Raw genomic sequence first — 19762 nt, 5'->3', positions numbered from 1 at the left:
ACATACTGTTTGAAACTATAGTGTAACTACACTTTATATATATTTAATTTACTTGGTTGCCCATAATTAGTAATAGTGGCACATGGGTGCTTGAGTGTCAATGTTCTGGAAACAAAAACATTCTCTAAACATTCTTAGTACTTCACATGATGACATTACCATTATGCAGTCTGCAGTGTCACCAGTCAAACTCAACCCTAGCTAGGAATGTTCCCATTTGTTAATATGCATTTTCTCCTGGATTCTATATGGATCCCTGCTCCCTGAAAACCACAGCTTTTAATTGTAAAAAACAACAAATATAGGTAACACATATCCTCCCAGTTAATTCTGTGGAGAGTTATAATATTTTGCACTAATCAGGTGACACCTGAGGCAGTAGAACAATGTGCAGTAGGTGAGCCAGAAGTTCCTGATATATCTTGTATTGTAGGTAAGAGGTCACCAACAAAGATGGATCACCAGTGTAGCTTATGACCTTTCAACATATTGGGTAAGGCAGTCGGACCAACTTCTTCTTACATCTGTGTTAAAAGAATAAAAACAAGCATCCTAATTAGGTCTTTTTAGCATGTAAATATCTATCAAAAGTTATTTGCATGATAAATAAATTCCACTTTCTGTTAAAAGTTATATGTCCTAACAATTTTTTCTGTGTTTGCATTTTCTCAGTACACGGACACTGCTTTCACCACAAGAAGTTTCTGCATACTCCTATTAAAACACAGGAAATCTGTATTATCCCGAGTCACTTCATCATCAAATGAAGAATTTTATAAAGTACACACAGAGGTAAGCGGACTGCTTAAAATTACACCTATATACTGTGAATTTTATTTGTTTTCCAGCAATTAAATTGGCTGTAAAGAATAGCAAATTAGGTGTGACTTTCAGCAGGTTACTGTTCTTGCACATTGCTGTTCTGTACAAATGTTTACACAATTACTTTGGCCATTCACAAGTATTTATTTCTGTATAATGAGACACAGCTTAGATGGATAAAATTCCAGGTGTTTTAGCTAGCAAATGACTTTACTAAGAAACACCTGTGCTTACTGTACCTTTGAGTATATAACACCATTGCACTGCTATCAGGAGGATCACAGGACTTCAGAATTTTATTAATATTATTAATACCAGATGTGTACTCCTGCCTACAACCATTCTATCAAGACATTTTATGTATATATTTATCACATGGGCCATCGCTAAATTCCAGAATTTTGTTAGTGCTTAATACTTAGTAGTTGAAAAAGCACAGTAAAGTAAATCAGCTCCATTTTTATTCAAGTGTGTACAGTTTGGGGATCAATAAGAATAAATCACCCAGGAGGTTTTGATGAGGAAGAGCCAAAGAAACCCAAATGCCTTACTTCTTTAGTCACTAATGCATGCACAGCTTAAGTTCTGGATGTTGATGCAGATTTGGTCAATGGACAAGAAAGATATATTTGCATGGATATGCCCATTATCCTAAAAAAAAAAAATTCCAAGAATGTGTTTATCATCCATACAGTATTATCAAATTTTATTGTTTTTTTGCCATTTGAAATATGGAATACAGTTTCAATTTAGTAACACAGTAGAAACATTTTTTATTTTGTAGGGGAAAATATATCCCTTTTGCATTTATTTGTACCCATTTTCATTTCATTTTATAACAGCCACATTTTTTAAACCATGCATATAATTAAAACATTCTCTGACTACGATTAGTGAGACTTTCAAGTAAAATAGCTGTCAGCCCTTTGGACTATGAATTTTAACTGACTTGGAGGTCTTAAGTTTTTTTTTATTTTTACACCCTCTAATTTGAGCACGTTCACTTCTCTTTCAACAGGAAAAAAATGAGTTTTGTGCAATGCAAAGTACAGCAACATTCGGATAGCCCTCTGTGGGCATAAAAAGACACAAAAGATATTGTCCTCCTAGATTGCAAGCTCTTCGGGGCAGGGTCTTCTAATCCTCCCGTGTCACTGTCTGTATCTGTCTGTCATTTGCAACCCCTATTTATTGTACAGCTTTGCATAATATGTTGGCACTAAATGAATCCTGTTTATTAATACAAATAATATTAATAATTGTAGAATTTTCATTATGGAGGGATGGTCCTAGAAAAGAAACATATGGCAACTATGTGAACCTGTAAACATATTCCTTTAAAATGTTTTTTTTAATTGTCCTCTGCATCTTGTTCAAAAGAGATGACAAATGTGTGTGTACAACAATCTTCAAGTAGTTAGTGGTGTCTGATTTATTGTCTTATTTTATTAGTATGGTTTTTGTCTGGAGATGCAGATATCTGAGAGTCATTAAATGCCAGTTGCATTCTCAGTTCTGGTTATTTTTATTTTTAAGGTAAATCTGTTTTCCATTTGTGCAAAGTAACCTGTAAAAAAGCTGTTATCCTTCCTAAAAATTGGGCTTGCAGTCTGTTTTAACTTAAAACTTAATGTTATCTCATTTATTACCTTGAAAAGGTGTGCCATTAGTATTATGTTACCAGCCAACACTCACAAAACAGATGTAGCCCACCTGCTGTCACTCTGTGATTTAGCTGTACAGGTACAGCTTTTAACTAGGTGTCTGTGTGGCTGTTACTTCATTACATGGAAACACTACTAATGGAATATTATCAGTAAAACCCAAATCCAAAGAATTTGGAAACAAGTCGGCCAGCCATTCTTTTGTCTATGCCGACAATACTATAAGATATTTATTTATGCTTCATATTATGGCACAGAGATCACAGTTGTGAGCTATCCACGTCAAGCACCTCTTCTGATTGGTGCCCATCCATTACAGTACAGTACTGCTTTTGTATTTTTGATAAATATTTCAGTGATCCCATTCTCTTCCCCCATGAAAATAGGATTTTGCCTAAAGCTGGAACTGTGTATAGGGAGTACCAGATGAGCTTGTAGTGCTATTTGTAGTTATTGACCTCTTCTGATTGTGCTGTGATAAGACTCTGTTATCTTTCACTACATTTGTCAAATTGTTTCAACATGTTAAATGACTGATATGTTTGTAAAAAAAAAAGACTCTTTCTATGAGGTAATCATTAAAAATGGAAATAAAGGGCCTTCGTTTTAAAGCTGGCCAAGGCTATACAGAATATACTTTCATCAGTAGAGCTGGGTGATCCAGTAAACCTTAAATGGATCTGGTCCAGGACTAACAAATAGCAAATCCATTGCAGGTTTGCTGGATCACCCAGCTGCACTGAATGAAGGAGTCTGTCCTCTACGGCCTTGAAGAGCTTTAATAAATCAAGCCCACTGTATATTTTGGCATCTTCTTGGTATAATTATTCAATACCCATTGCGACCGCATGTTCTCAATGTAGCAACAGTTAAAGAAGTCAAGCAAGGATCTCAATTTATAGGTGTTCTTCTAAGAGGACTTGACATTAAAGTATTGTGCATTATAACTGCCTATATGTGTTACTGCATTTTTAAGTTCAAACTTTTAATTAAATATGGCCTAAAAAGGTTTTCAAAAGTTCTCTCAACCTCATTTGCTTCTACAAGTATAGAGAACAAAGTAGTCTTACAAATAAAGGACTGCAACAATTCAATAATTTAAAAAAGGGAGAGTAAAGAAGTCATTGTATTGTATATTACAAAAAAAAAAAAAAAACTTTCTTTGTTAAGTTTTACAAAACTCATAATCTTGAACCTCTGTATCAGAGGTAAGTGTGCTCTTGATTGAACAAAATATTAACTGGCTAAGAAGATGCAAATCAACAATTAATTGTGTGGAAAATTGTTCTTTCGTTCCTCACATTTAAAATAATCTGGCATATACATTTATTGTGCCATCTCCTTGTTTGTGACAGTCATAGGCCTCCTTAGAAAATGGAGAGGCTGCCACCTACTGTACAGAATGCCTCTTCATGGCGTTGCATCATTATCCATCCTAAAGATCTGGTATTCAATGCCGTAGAAAACCTACAGAGAAAAACATTGTCATTAAAAAAAGAGAGGCAGGAGAATGCCAACCTGCTATCTGCTAGAAGCTGGGTAGAATTGGATTTTTATGAATATCTTGTATCCTACATTAGTAGATACTTTAATGCTGTTTATTTAAAAAATAACCAGACCATCAAGGAAATCAAGATCATTACTTTCTTGTTTCTTTGTCACATTATTGTTATTGCATAATATTACAATATATTCCAAATCTTCATATGAGTATAGGTATAAGGATACAATTCTGGAAACAAAAAGAATTTAATGGCTGAGTTATTGCGTGGGCAGATGTATGGAGAATTAATCCCATAGACAGAATTGCATTTCTTTTACCCTTTCCATTGTATAGCCACATATAGTTTTGTACCAGCTGCCACACTGACACTAAAAGAAAGATTAAACTTTATGTCTTGACCGCTCAGCTAAAGACATGACTACCCTAGTGTTTGAGTTCAGGGAGACCAACATATGTGAAACATCACACAAGATATAAATCGAAATGTTTGCATGTTGTAATAGACCAGGTATAGTAAAAGTGAAGGCTGGAAGACTTCACACATTTATACATTTGCCCCACTGTGTTCTGGTCTGGAAATTTTCAGACTTTCTTTTGAAGTCACCTGTTGTAGTTTGTCTCTGAACTGTCACATCTTTATTTAGCTATCCAGTTCCAAACATGTTTAATGTGCAATGGATATTTGATAACCTCCCTTTATCTTAGTAATTTTCTAAATTTGTGGTAGGCACCTCACACTTAGAAGACCTATACTCAAACTAACTTTAAATGAGATAATTGTTGGGTGTTTTACCAACACTTTGAACATAAAAAATTGTGGTATCTGTGTGCCCTTGTGTGTGGTGCTTTTTAAAGACCCCAGTTATAAATGTGTATATGAGTACTATACTTGGGAGTCCATCTTCATTTTTTTATAAACTGCAAACAGGTTTCTCTCAAATTATAATCTGCTGTCCGTAAATCACCTAACCACAAACCCATCTTCCCTTAATCTAGTATATCACGGCAGAATCATCTTAATGTTATCAAATAAGTAATAATAGGCAGGGGTTGCCAGCACCATGTTAAACATACCAAGTGAGAATAAATTGCAAAAGCCTTATTTTGAAAAATGTCTACAAGAAATAAAAAATGAAATATAGGGTTAAAAAATACATTTTCTCTAAAACTATAGTTACCAGTTAAAATGTGCAGAATGTAGAATAGGAAAATAATACATCCAACCTTCTAGGTCAGTCCTTTTCACTGTTGCCTAAACCTGTAAACTAGCTTCTCATATTTTGGTTGCGGCTCGTACACTGATCCCCTCTAAATGGAAAACTACTCGGGCCCCTTCCATGGCAAACTTACATACCAGGATTCAGGAGATACGACTTAACGAGTATCTCACGGCCCTTATTCGGAATACGATGGTCAAATTTGAGAACACTTGGGATAGTTGGGACCGTTATTACGCCCTGTTGCCTGCCACATTCTTACATCCCCCACCTATATAATTTTTTTTTTCCCTGGAGTTAGTTTTGTTTTTTCTTGGGTTACTTGCTATTGATTTACGGTACATGATGTGCTGAATGTTTGACGGTACTTTCTTCCACATATTCTACACAGTAAATACTTGAGCATATTCTTCACAGTGATGATATTAATAGATTGATATGATCTGGTTTCTCATAAAATACAATCCCAAGTTTGTTATAATAACTCTGTTGTGTTTTTTTTTTTGCACTTTATTGTTATATATTGTTTCATAATCTCTTCTTTTTTTTTCTGTATTTTTGTGAAAATTTTTCAAAAGAAGAAAATAGAATATACAATCTAAAAGTGATGTCAAGAATTTCAAGAAAAATGTTGAATCAATGTTTTACTGCACTACCAGTGCTTTACATGTACATATTTTTCAGAATGACATTTATGCTATTTTTTTAATTAGTGATGGAATACTTATGGAAATATCACTCGATGTAGAGATACAAACAGTGCAAAGCTATAAACAGATGTCTAGTAATGAGGTGTGCTTGAAGAGACTCTTCATAAATTCAACCAATTAACACCTTGAGCAATGTCATGCAGTCACACCACCTATGTAATTATTTTAATTATCTACATGTGATCTGTGTTATTAATAACTGTAAAATTCAAGTTATTTTTCTCTGATTTCCATCAAATATATAAATATTTCAGTGTACATTTATTTCATTCTTCACATGTCATAACATACAGTAACTGATTTTCAATGAATTTGGGTATTTTAAAGCAGAAAAATTTGGCTTCAGAAATAAAAGTAGGCACTCTTGGTTATCTGAATGTAATGTCATACTCAAGCAAGCCTAAAGCCCCAAAATTAGAAATCTAATATACAAATCTCAGCCTTTGACAAGTAAGTAAGGCTCGTTCTCTCCCACTGCCAACAGAACCAACTTTGACATTTCAGGTACATCACTACTCTGACAGTTGTACTGAAATAGAGAGGACAACTTATGAATTTAGATAATACCTTGAAGTGAACCCATGCCCAGATCATGCATAAAAAACTATTTCCATATCAACAATGGTTGAAACAAACAATACAATACAATACAATACAATACAAACAATAACAGCAGTTCATAACAAGCCTTCCTTTGTCCCTTTAGCTGTGTTCATGATAAAGACATTTATTTTCAAAATAATTAACAGTCAGTGGGATTTTCTATAGGAATACATTTTTGGCTGGCTGCCAGCTCTATAATGTAAACAACCAGCAGGTGTTTTTAACTGGTTAGAAACCACCTGAAATTCAGTGTCTAGAATCTTTGTTGTTTGAGCAACTTTAATAAAAGTCTTTATATTTCCACTAAACAGTTCCATACAAATTAGTAGATTGTTGATTTATAGCTGAATCATTATCTTCAGCATTTTGAGACCAATAATTAGTCTCCTATGCTTCATGAAAGCCTGAAAACCCCTTTAGCCTGTTCTGGTGAACCATAATAATAATATCTGGTGGTTGGCAGTTCACAAAACCTGAACCTGTGGAAATATGAATCTTGCTATAATAGGAGCATCCTAGGTGTGTCCATAGTGCGTCATAATCTATGTGAACAGACCTTGTCAGACCTCCTACACCTTGCTTTTATTGGATGGTCCCATCAGTCACTATCTGTCTATTGGCATTGAATAAGCCATATAAGTCCATCAAGTGGAGCTCTCACAGCTATACCATCTTGTTACGAAGGCCATCAAATTGTGCTGCAGACAGCCCAGTGACTCTGCATTACTATTAAACTTTGCACAAGCAACCTAGACTAACAGAGTATATTTCATTGTTATTCTCTTTTATTTAAAATACAGTTGCTATTGTTATTTGATTAGGCATTTTATGGCCATGTTACTGTGCATTTGTCGTCTTTTTACTTATTGAACACTATAATAACTATTTTCACAAACCCATTTCTTTGATTACTTTGATCATTTGATCACCAGGCTGTTTGGAGGGTGTGTTTTTAATCCTTCCATCCTTCCATTCTCCCCAACTGTGTTACTACCTTAGTAGTGTCTTCATTCGCACTCTGCCAATGGTGGAATGTCTAGAAATGCTCCTTCTTCATGATCCTTCTTCTTATATATATCTTATAGATATCCTCTTTTTTCTTCTTTTTATTATTATTAATAATAATAATAATAATAATAATATTAATAAAGAACAGCCAGGTTTCCCTCACAATACCCAAATTAAAGGGACTTTTAAGGTCAGACATACAAAATAGATTTTACAATGAAATATAAAACCAAATTACAACTTTATTCAAAAATCACACATTATAATATACAATACAGTAAAACCTACTCTGATAATTGTATTAAAAATTGATTGTTATTGTATTACTGTTTGTAGATGTACTCTTCCTGAGGAAGCTGACCTAGTTTCCGAAAAACGCGTCAAAGTTTTTGGAATACCTTAGTCCTAATACCTCATGTCACTACCCTGGTCATATGTCATTTACATAGTCTAAGGTCAATTTTTCGAGGGATGCTAATTAATCTCACTGCATGATTTTGGAGTGTGGGAGGAAACCAGAGTACCCGAAGGAAACCCACGAAGACACAGGGAGAACCTGCATACTACATGCAGATAATGTCCTAGCCAAGACATTATATTTCGTAGGTTTTATATTCCATTGTAAAATCTATTTTGTATGTCTTACCTTAAAAGTCCCTTTAATTTGGTTATCCTGAGGGAAACCTGTCTGTTCTTTGTATACACAATGTATTGGGATGAGGTCTTGTATGCTTAAGTCCTGAAAGGTACAGATACTTACAATGTACAATAATATTAATATCCAAACTAAGAATGAAAAAGTTCTTGCAGTTCTGCAGTTTGCAGTTTTAATTTACCCCCCTATTTGTACAAGTTGTCCTGTCCACCACCATGATGTTGTACAGGTTTCAGATACTGATACATATTTAGTGGTGGTGTCAAGTACTGGAAGCAATTGTCATGTTACAATATGTGAACATTGTGAACTGGCTATAGCATTTTGACTTCTCTGTTTAACTTTTTAATTTATCAATCATTTCCTATTTATGTCATTGATATTAGTGGTGTATTGTAAAACAGTGATTAGCATGATATTTACATAAGCCACTGCAGAAATCATGCATTCATCTTACTGTTAGGTTTTTTAGTAAAAACAGAGCATTATGACTGTATGATTTTAGAAATAAGGCTGCTAAACATTTTTTGATTTTAGTACAATTGGCCATTTATTTTTAGCTGAGCTAATGAAGTGCTTCTTCAATGTGTGAAATTGCATTATTCAAATTGTGTTATAACTCTTTTATTGTAGAAAACTATGCTAGATTCTTGGATCTGATTCTAGACAGATTAGATGAAAATATGAAGCATTTCTATGGGCTCTTTTTATAAAACGGGGCAGATGTTGGGCCTGATTTTTTAAAGCTTTCTAAGACTGGGGAGGATACATATTTATTAGTGAACTTGGGTGATCCAAATAACCTGGAATGGATCTAGTCCAAGGATGAGTGTGCAAATTTTTTTATTTACTTATCAATGATAAATACAGCCCGGTGACTGTCGGAACTGAACTCAGATGAACTCTCAATGGAGAAACTCTATTGAGAGTTCATCTGGAGTTTGCCTGCAGTCACAGCTGATTGGAGGCAGCCGCGTGCCTCCAATCAGCTGTGACTGCAGGTTCCCATGCTCCCTGGGATGTACTTTTCAATGATATGTACAGCCAAGGGAGAGTGGGAACCTCCACTTCAATGGAATTCGCCGAAATTTTGCGGACTCATCAGAAGTACGGGGAAATTTTCGCGAGAATGTCGGAGGCATTCTCGCTTATCCCTAATCTAGTCCAGGATTGAAAACATTTGCTAACAAATAGCAAATGACTTTAAGAAATCCATTCCAGGTTTGCTGGATCACCCAGGTTCACTGATGAAAGTGTATCCTCACCAGCCTTGGAGAGCTTTAATAAATCAGACCCATTATCGTACACATCTCATGCGAATCTTACAGGTCCTTGTGTTTCATTGGTAGTGATTGATATCCACCAAGGAATGTTTAAGAGAATGTCAGATTCCTTTTTTAAATACAACTCTTTGTGTGAGTTTTGCATATGATTTAATTTCTGAAATCTATTCTGATTCTTGGTGTTTCATTTTTAACAGACAATATACCTAGAATCCAGACACATATTACTTTGGGTGCTGAAATGTAGATGGTGAGATCTAGATCAGAAAATCGAGTGGTAATCCCTAGTAGGGATGGGGTTCAGAATTGCTGCTTCTATAGATTCACAATGAATCCCTGGAATTTGCCACCAGAAGTAAAGGACAACCTCTAATACTGGGGACATTCTTATTAATTTATACAGATAACCCAACCTATTTGCATTTAGGGAGAGACTCCCAGCTTCCCAGGTTTATCTATGAGTAAAGATTGGTAATCCATTGCTGGAGCTTGAACCCTTGTCTAATGGATTTGATTGCCACCCTTTATTGTAATGTGATCACACCATTGCAGTTTTATGTAACCTGAAGATATCATGCTGGACAGTCAATGGAAAATATACTCACGGAGGACTCCCCTTTTTTTTTTTACAGTGCAGAAGAAGGTGGTAGAAAAATCGGCAGAAACCACTATGATAAGTAAAATGACTGGTGAGCAGCTTTAAGAAGTCTATATTGTTTATTAGAAATTACATTTACATAAAGTTTGCCTGATAGTTGTTTCAGTGTGCATAAGATCCCACTAAACCTCAAATACAGCTATTAATATAGATGAACCTGAGAGACTAAAATAGAGTCTGCAAAATAAAAATATACTGTGTAAATTAAAGTAAGGCTTGCAGACAATCAATTCAATAGATTTGGCACAAGCAATTTGTGTACATAAATGCACGGTTGCATTCATTGATCAGTTCAGTGTGCGATTTTATGTCAGTGTGCGATCCTACGGAAAGCTTTCCTCAGCCAATCAGAGAGCACTAGAGGTTTTGAATGGGGAGACTTGTCTCCATTTACCTCCAGTTCTGGGGATCGCATACAGGATTCCTGAGGCTGCATGAATGAATGCAGTTCTGGAAATCCACTGCAATCCCAGGGAACTAGAGGTTAATTAACCTCTAGTGCCCGGGGATCACAAACAGGAGGATTCCCAAGGCTGCATGAACGAATGCAGCCCTGAGAATCCACTGTGATCCCAGGGCACTAGAGGTTAATTACCTCTAGTGCCTGGGTATCGCAGACAATGATTTCCTGGAACTTTTGAGGGTCCACAGAATTGGTTCGCCGAAATTTTGTGGACCCATCGGAAGTTCAAGCAAACTTTCGTGAAAATGTCAGAGGCATTACCGCTCACTCCTACTTTTAACATAGTTACACTGGGTATAAAGTGCCTATTTCACAGAACAATGGGTAACAGTACTTATATTGCCCACATTGCATCTGTGACAGCACTAAAACAATACTGAATAGAACTTTTCTGTGCCATCATTATCCACAATTCTGAAGTTCTTATTCTGCAAAAAAAATCATGCTTGTAAAGGCATGTGAGGGACTCCTGAGTTTACTGACAAACTGCTGGGTGGCTAAATTTGTTGGGTTTTAATACACTTTCCATCTCAAGCTACAACTGGTTCTAAAAAATATAGTTTTGCTACATGCGACAGAAACATAGGGGGCTAGTCATAAAAAAAGTGAACCAAAAAATTGTTTAAACCTTTATTTGTTCTCCACCTGGAAAACTTTTCACCACCTAATTAATGCCAGGTTTATCAAAGTAGGAACATGTTTGGTTACCTGGCGAACAGGCTTCTAGAAGAGTAATGGTAACATGATACTTCTAAAGTGGGGATTGGAAACTCCATATACTTAAAGCGTACCTAAACCCAAAAATTTCACTTTACATAAAAGGGTAGACAACTTTTTTATGTAAGGAAAAAATTATTTGTTTTTGCTTTTTTTAAGTGCAACACCCATTTTTAAAAAGGCGATCGCCTAGGCAATAGAGAATGAATGGGAGCGTAAAGCCTCCGCCTCATACCTATGTCAGGCATCCTGGGAGGCTCTTGGGTACTCCTTCTGTGCATGCCTGAGCATCTCAGATATGCGCAGAAGAAGCCTTTTGGTGAAAAAGGAAATTTTGCATGCGCAGTGAGATCGGCAAGTTTTTTTCCAACCTACATCACCCAATCTTGCGCCTGGGTCAGGTGACGAGGCGAAGATGGAGGCTCGCGGTGAACTGGTTCGAAGACGGATACCAGGACGATGCCGGTAACGTAAGTCCATTTATTTTTGTTTTCAGAATTTTTCAGTTTACTTCCTCTTTAAATGGAGTCATTTATCACTACCTTTGAAAAGTGACAATGAATTACCACTTGTTGTAAAGTGGCAACAGTGGTGCATAGATGTTTGAAACACCACAAACCTCCATAAAGTCCTGTGGACGCCAACCTTTTCTGACCTATGAACTACTAAACATACAGGCTCTAGACTATGCATGGGCAGAGAGCTGAGTGTCAATCAAAGAAGAAGAAACTTGAGTTGTGCCCCCCCAGCGGGGTCCTTCTCCTGAACCCTCTGGGGGCCGCACTGGCCAGAGACGCGGACCACCAGTTTGCTACTGTTGATATAGTCTATGGAATTCTCTTTTCAATTGTAAATTGCAGTTCAAAAGCAAAAAAAGTGTCAAGTTTGCAAAAACTGTGGAAAAGTATAAAAATTGCAATCATTTAAGCAAATTGATGGTTTTTAAACATGCTGTTTAAAAAATGGCAACAATTACCACCATCATGATGTCAATAATCTTGTTCTCATTGGACAAATGTGGTCCTAAATTTTAATTAAATTATCACATTTGCATAGTTGTTGACATTATAATGTTTGATGAACTGCTTAGTAAAATGCTTGTTTTTCTTTAGGTAGAAAAGAAGAATTACTTTTCTAACTGCAAGAACAGACTGTGCTGATCGGCAGATCTCCCAGAATGGGCTCTAAAACATAACTGTTCCTGTCAGCTCAATGTCAACCATATCTCTTTTCTTACAAAAGAAGAGCATTTACTTGGTGCTGTTACAGTCAAGAGCATGCTGTATTAAATAGATTAGTGTTTCCGAGTCCATTAATGTTTTGTATCCCACAGTTTGTGCTTGGGGTGAGTGCCAGGCACATAAAAGTGTCAGGACTTGTTAGCTTTACAACAGGAAGTCAAATTAGGGTTTAATAAATATATTGTGAATATGGCACATGCATGTAATTTAAACTGCCTATAGAATATATATAAATATAGCTAATTTTCAATAGTTATTGGTATATAGAAATTCTTATTCTAAATGGTTCCAGATAATTGAATGGCAGGACACAGATCCTAACTAACGATTAGGTACAATCCATTAAGATTGCTATAACATATGTTTTTGCAAGTGGGTGCAATTCTTTTAGCTAATTTAGAATTGACCTGGTTGCTGACCCTGCTCTTTGACTTGTACACAGCAAAGAAAGGATGGCTTACAATGCAAGATGAAGTCAAACAGAGATTTTATAAAATCTTTATGTCAGAATCATCCTATTACTGGCTATGTATTAAAAAATATAAGTACGGTTAAGTTCTCTGGACTGGAGAGCACTGCTGTTTGCTTTTTGGTTCACCACAACTATTACTCATTTTAACCTTTTATTGTTATATGTATGTTTATTGTTATAAAACCACTATAATACATTTTACTTTATATCCTACCTCATAGTTTAGGTTTATTGGCACCATTAAAGACAAGTTGGGTCTGTTTCAAAAAATAATAATAGTGCTCAATAAACATGTGTAGTCAGCAGGCAGTACACATATCTATTATGATTTTTATTGTAAAGCTAGCAGGTCTTGCCACTTTTTTAAACAAGTTAGGAAATTAATGGTTTGGGTACAATTTCTGAAACTTTTGGCATTAATTTCTGATGTTGCCTAAATTTATATTTTTGTTTACACACATAAAACAGATTTGAAGTGCAGATAGGTAAATTGTAACTTTACTAACATTTAGCTTTACAGTATAATCAGATGGGATGGGGTTACTGTCTTGTTGGCTTCTAAGTCCTACTCTATAGAAGTCATTGTTTTTATGGACTGATAGCCAATGATGGCTAAAGCCTAAATTAGCTGTATGCCCTTTACAATATATATGTTGGTCTGTATCGATGGTATAAACGGGATGTACAAACAATATTCAAAATTAATGATTTGCATGACTACCACCCACTATTCTAAAATGGGAAATGCATCCCTGTATTTTTGAGACTGAATTAGACCAGGAGAGGAATGATGTAAATATCTTCTATTCTACCGTGCTTCACACTAATTATAAAATAAGTGGATTAAATGAGCTTTGTTATGTCAAGGTGTTTTTTTTAAATATATATTTGCAATATATTTTTTTCACTAATGACTCCATTGAAGTCAATGTATTGGTTCACCAAAGCTTGTTGACCATCATTCAAAAGCCATGCAGTTTCTTATGGTTTTCTGAAGGTTCAACCTGGCAAATTCACACATTAACTACAAGCAATAACTTTGCTGCACTATGGTTTGTGCAATTCTAAACCTCATCACTAATCTATTTCTCTTCATATGAATTCTGCTCCAACAACTTGCATTCTAGTCTTCTTCTTTTCCATTTAGTGAACTAACCTTGAGAAAAACCTCAGACTTCATATTTTGTTGTACTCTTGTTTTCTTGAGAGGAAGTCTTTGAATGTCACTGCCACGTAGAGTACCACACTTCACAACTGTGTGTCACCTTTGTAGATAGAAGGGTCATTTCCTAATGGATCCTTAGCTATTACAGGTAGTGAGAGCTAGAAAGTAACTGTTCAACTAGCTTCACTTTGTCAATATTCTCTGATGCTAGGCATACAAAAGGCTGCTTCAAAAAGGGTATAAACTCCCTATACTTAAAAATATATTTTACGCATCTAGACAATACAGAATATGATGAACTGTCATCTGCTAATGTTTTCCTTACTTTATCTCCTTTGATTTAGTTGTGTTTTATTCTATTACCACATCAAATAATACATTTCTACAGGGGTATGCTTCACTACATATTCCACTTGTGGAAAATGTAGTATACATATGGCATATCGTAAAAATAAAAGCCATCCAAGAACTATGCTATCATTCTTTTTTATGAACTTTATAGAAGTTTTCGTATGGTGATATGTTGTTCATAGTGTCATGTTATAAATACTTACATTAGATATCCTTATCACAATTATTTCTACTATTATCTAAAATACACTGCACAACAAAATCTACACCCCAAATTCTTTTGGTATGGCATATGATCAAACATTGGGGCTTTTAGGATATTTTAGATGGGACAGATGCAAATCAATCATACTAAAGTAAAACTTGCTCAAAAAGTAGATTGTAAAGTAAAATTAATTTAAAGATTGGCTATTATTAGAGTTAAAGTGAAACTATTTTTAAGTAACTTAAGTGGTTGGTCTCATTATCTACAGGACAGAACGATGTAGCAATTTGCAATGAAGTGTGTCAGAATTGATGCAATATATACAAAAGGACTGGGCGGTTTCGTTCTTCTCAACAAAATTAAATTTTGACTTTCTCTGTAAAAGTTCAGAACTGATCAAGTACATCTGGAACATTTCTTACTGTCAGCTCACTGATTGATGACGTTGAAGGTGCAATACAGAGTGGCTTGTTAACCATCCGTCAGAGCTGAAGAGAACAATTGTTCTATAAAAACATTTTCTGCATTAAAAAGAGAGGTCTTGCCCGGAGGTAATTGATTTTTTTTTCTTTGGATTTTTCAGGAACTACAAGCCCCAGGATGCCAAATTTAGATATCCTACTCAGTCCCCACTTCTGTGTGCTCCCATATTCAATCTGTGATTAGGTCAAACCAAATTATTACCCTTGTGTCATTCCATTGAAAAGTAACCACTAAACAAACAAAAAACAGAAATGCATCACAAGCTATATATTTTGGAGTACAGTTTTTGATGATTTTGATAGTTTCCTAAGACTACAAAAATACAGAAAAATACCTATTGATCTTATTAGAAAATTTATATCATTATAATGTCCTGTGCTAACTTATAACAAGTTCTTTTTCATGACCTCAAGAAATAAGCCTAGGGTGACAAGGCTGCATCTCCAAAGATACATTGCATTGTGTTGGTCATTGTTATACTAAGACAGGATATGTGTTGATGGCTGGATCACCAGGTTAATGAAGAAACCAAACTTTGTGTTTACATATTCTGTAAGGTAGAAAATGATTTGGGCATTTCCATGGCTGAAATATAATATATCTCTTAGATTGTAAACTTTTTAGGCAATAAACTTTTGGGTATTGATTGTATCTGACTTTCATTTGCATTCCGTGTACAGCTCTGTGTCATATGTTGGGGCTATATAAATACAGTCCATATGAAGTCTATATAAAACACATAACTATCTTTCCACGTCTTGTATTCTTTTGAACTCTTCCACGTGTTTTCTGCATAGCTAATTTTGCTTTCTCTTCATAATCCTCTTCACATCCATCTTGTGTACTTGTCACCATGATAGTCAGAGAATAGTTTTACATGTTGCTAAAGTATTGGCAATATAAGCACATCATAGGGACAGAAGAAAAATCAAAATGACTTATGGCTGAAAAGTTCCAGAGTGATGTTGATAACCCGATAGTTTGTATGCATTACCATTAGTCACCACTAGGGAATTTGGGAAGCAGTGGTATCTTTATAGGAAAAAAAGATACACAATTCCAGACTGGTAAAAACTCAGTGAATTCCAGCATCTCATTATTGTAAATGAACTTTTTAAAGGACTGCCCTGCAATCTTACTACGAGTGCATGTTTGAAAGTTTTTCCAGGATTGCCATAGTATGCTATACATATAGAAAGGTGTATTATAGGAACTTATACACATACATACTTTTGTCTGTTTTGTACCTGGTCTCCTTCCTTTTCCTCAGAAAAAAAGCCTGTCAAAGTTTGGGTGGCAAAAGCTTATACTTTTAGAGTAAGACATCACTGCATCTACAGAATAATAACTTGTAGCAACTAAATTGCAGGATCCTAATAGTTCCACATTTAATTTCCTTCCTTGTCTTTGTTAATTCAATCTAAATCATTCTTTATTTCAAAATGAGACATTTTAAAATGTATACCTGGCCTGTCAGGATGGAGGGGCAGCATGGTGGCTCAGGGATTAGCACTCTGGCTTTTGCAGTGCTAGGTCCCAGGTTTGAATCTCTGCCAGGACATTATCTGCATGGAGTTTGCAGGTTCTCCCTGTTTGCGTGGGTTTCCTCCAGGTACTCAGGTTTCCTCCCACATTCCAAAAGACATGCAGTTTGGGTAACTGGGCTACCCCCCAAAATTGACCTTAGACACCTAGTGACCTAACTATAAACTTTGTACATCACTGCGTAATATGATGGTGCTATATAAATACTGTGTAACAATATATATATTATATTATATTGTGGAGCAGACGGCTAATTAAACAACAGCAAATCAGGATTTTTTGTTTACTCTTCTGTAATTAGAAGCACAGTTGTAGGATATAAAATAGCTCCTAAAATGTTTTGGGTTATTAAAGCCATATAAAGTCACATAATCGGTTACAGAAATAACATTGAACTAGAATGAACTTCAGGAATCACAAGCATGTATCTTGTTTTCTCTGACGTTTTGCTCAGTAAGTGTAAAGACCAGATATCTAAGTTAGAGTAAGAATTACGACCATCTCACACAGTGTCATATTATATATCAAGTAAATTGGAAACATTAATTAATATGTCAAGATGGTGTTTAGAATGATGTCCGAGAGAGATTTATAAATATGAAAATGAGAACAAGGACAAAATATCAAATTCACAGACATCAGCACTATTTCAAAATTTATCATGCAATCTTTTATGTCTGACATCTATCTAACATTTGTCTATCTTCCAACATGAATTTGTGTTCTCTTCTAAAGAAGCTCCAGTCACAGTTAATATGTTTATACAGATTCCGTAGAGGTTGTGACTATATTGATAGAAACTAAAGTTGTGATTGTGTCTGGAATTATTATATCATATCTTTAATTCCTCCCTTTTGAGATAATGTTTTCTTTATGTAAATCAGTGTACTTAAATTTCTGGTATACTCATATATATGTCAGATGTCACTGAGGCATTAAAGGAAGGTATGACACATATACCACAAATTTTTTTATAATGGCCATTGTTTTGTTGTATTTCAAAGGGCTCAATTTATAACACAGGGAATCTGAAATTCCCTTAAAGATTTCTGGATGGGAATCTTCCAGGTCCATGTGTTTTAACGGCAGTAATTGATTCTTACCAGGAAATGTTTGAGGGAATGTCATACTCCCTGTTTTAAAAATAGAAATCAATATTGTTGCTGCAAATAATGTAGCTGAACAAAGCAAGTGTGCCAAATCTTGTATTGTTTAAATCATTCTTCATATCTACAATTTAAAGTTAACAAAGAGAAGCCTGGAGCCAAAGGCTGAGGCCATAGGGGAAGGGTTGGACATTAGGGGGCCCAAGTTGGGAAGGGTTAATGGAGGATGGTTAATTAGGCGAGGTCGGGACAGGATTGGCTGTTTAAAGGAAAATAGGGGTCGGGGTAAGAAGGTTATAGGAGAAGGAAAGAGAGGTAGTGGGGTCTGTTAGAGAGGAAGCAGTCAGGGGAAAGTGAACCACCCACCCTCATTGGGGCTTGGTTGATTGGGGGGGGGGGTGTTTTTGATTTATAGGCTTGGGCGGTTGGCAGGTCCTCGAGGGTGGTATCTGAGTATTATTTGGGTGGTGGGGAACCACTTTGGGTGTGGTGTCTCCGGAAGGTGAAGTGGTTACAGAAAAGGTAACTACAGTATGGATGCTGGCAAAGAGACTGCTTTGTGATGGGTAACATCCCCAAGTCGGTGTGGTGCGGCTGGAGACATTAGAATTTGGGATGGGCGGACTGATGGGAGGTTACATTGAGGATGATCAGAAGGTGGCTGGGCAGCCAGAGAAGGAGCTGGACATCTAGGCTCCCCTACTCAAGTTTAGTGAGTGGTAGATATAATAATTATTGGCAGGGGTTTATTGAGGTTAAAGAGGGTCCTTTACTGGATAACATACATCCAAAAAGCAAACAAAAAAGGAGAATATTTGCATGTGTTTAATAACTTTGCTAAATCGAAATTCATTTCACAATTAAATATGAGATGTCACATCAATTCTCAGTCTGTGCTTTTTTAGAACAGGCAGGGTTTGATTAATTCTGTAATATAAAGATAACATGTTCATCCAGAATGTAGAGAATCTGACATACTATTAGCTGGAAGCTAGGGCGAAAAATGAAAAGCATTTTAGGATGGTGGTGCTGCTTAGGAATTCAGCGAAGTATTTTGAAATAATGGTATGCGATGTTGGGTGATATTTATGCTTCCTAAATTTTCCAGGCTGAATTAAGGCTGCTTATGAAACTGCTGAAGTCATTTGTAAACAACTTGCACTTTTTCATCTAATATAAAGCCTGCTGTGTGCAAAATTATATATGATAATGATTTTACTATATAGAAATAATATGCAAGGTAAAATTGCAAAATAAAAGAAGGTAAACTGCCTCAAATGCCATAAAGCGCGGCTTACGCTGAGCTGTATTTCTTTCCAAGAATTTTTTAGCTTTATAGCTGTATGTAGCAGCAATCTGATGTGTGGCTGACAATAAAAGCTTTATAAATATCTCATCCCAGTGTTTTTATACCAGCAGAATCCTTCATCAAATATAAGTAATCATTTACTGTAATGGCTTTACAGAGAGACATAAAAACTTGCCAGAGTAGATCTCGGTTTAAAATTGATTGAATGTTCATATTTTCTAATGGTTTTTGCACAGTTTTGGAATACTGCTTCTTTTTATTAGAACTGGGGGTTGTTGGCAGATTGTAAAGGAATTAAATGTAACTTTACCCAAATATAATTTGACCTGTTTATTGCAACATTCATTCAACTCACTATAAGCCCAAGTCAATTAAATGTCTGCAATATCAGTATGTCCATTTAGGAAGCATAATTGATTGTGAATTAATTTCACTGGTTTTAGTACAATTTCAAATAACAACAGGGCACTTTGGTAGTGCTCTTGTTGCTGCCAGTCCTGTACAGTGACGTGAGGTGGTACCTGCAGCCCACTCAAGTTGAATAAGTAGACCAGATCCTCCATGATGGCACATCCATATGT

At 35.6% G+C, this 19762-nt stretch overlaps 1 long non-coding RNA gene across 1 annotated transcript; it reads left to right on the top strand.

The window, feature by feature from the left end:
* Positions 1–437: 437 nt before the first annotated feature.
* On the top strand, positions 438–14780 carry LOC140332563 (uncharacterized). Its single transcript, XR_011921170.1, has 4 exons — positions 438–493; positions 673–792; positions 10099–10155; positions 12417–14780. It is a non-coding gene; the product is annotated as an uncharacterized lncRNA (long non-coding RNA).
* The last annotated feature ends 4982 nt before the right edge of the window (positions 14781–19762 follow it).

The sequence above is a fragment of the Pyxicephalus adspersus genome, chromosome 6 (assembly GCF_032062135.1).
Source record: "Pyxicephalus adspersus chromosome 6, UCB_Pads_2.0, whole genome shotgun sequence".
Lineage (NCBI taxonomy): Eukaryota > Metazoa > Chordata > Amphibia > Anura > Pyxicephalidae > Pyxicephalus > Pyxicephalus adspersus.
This window is presented reverse-complemented; position numbering and strand designations above follow the sequence as displayed.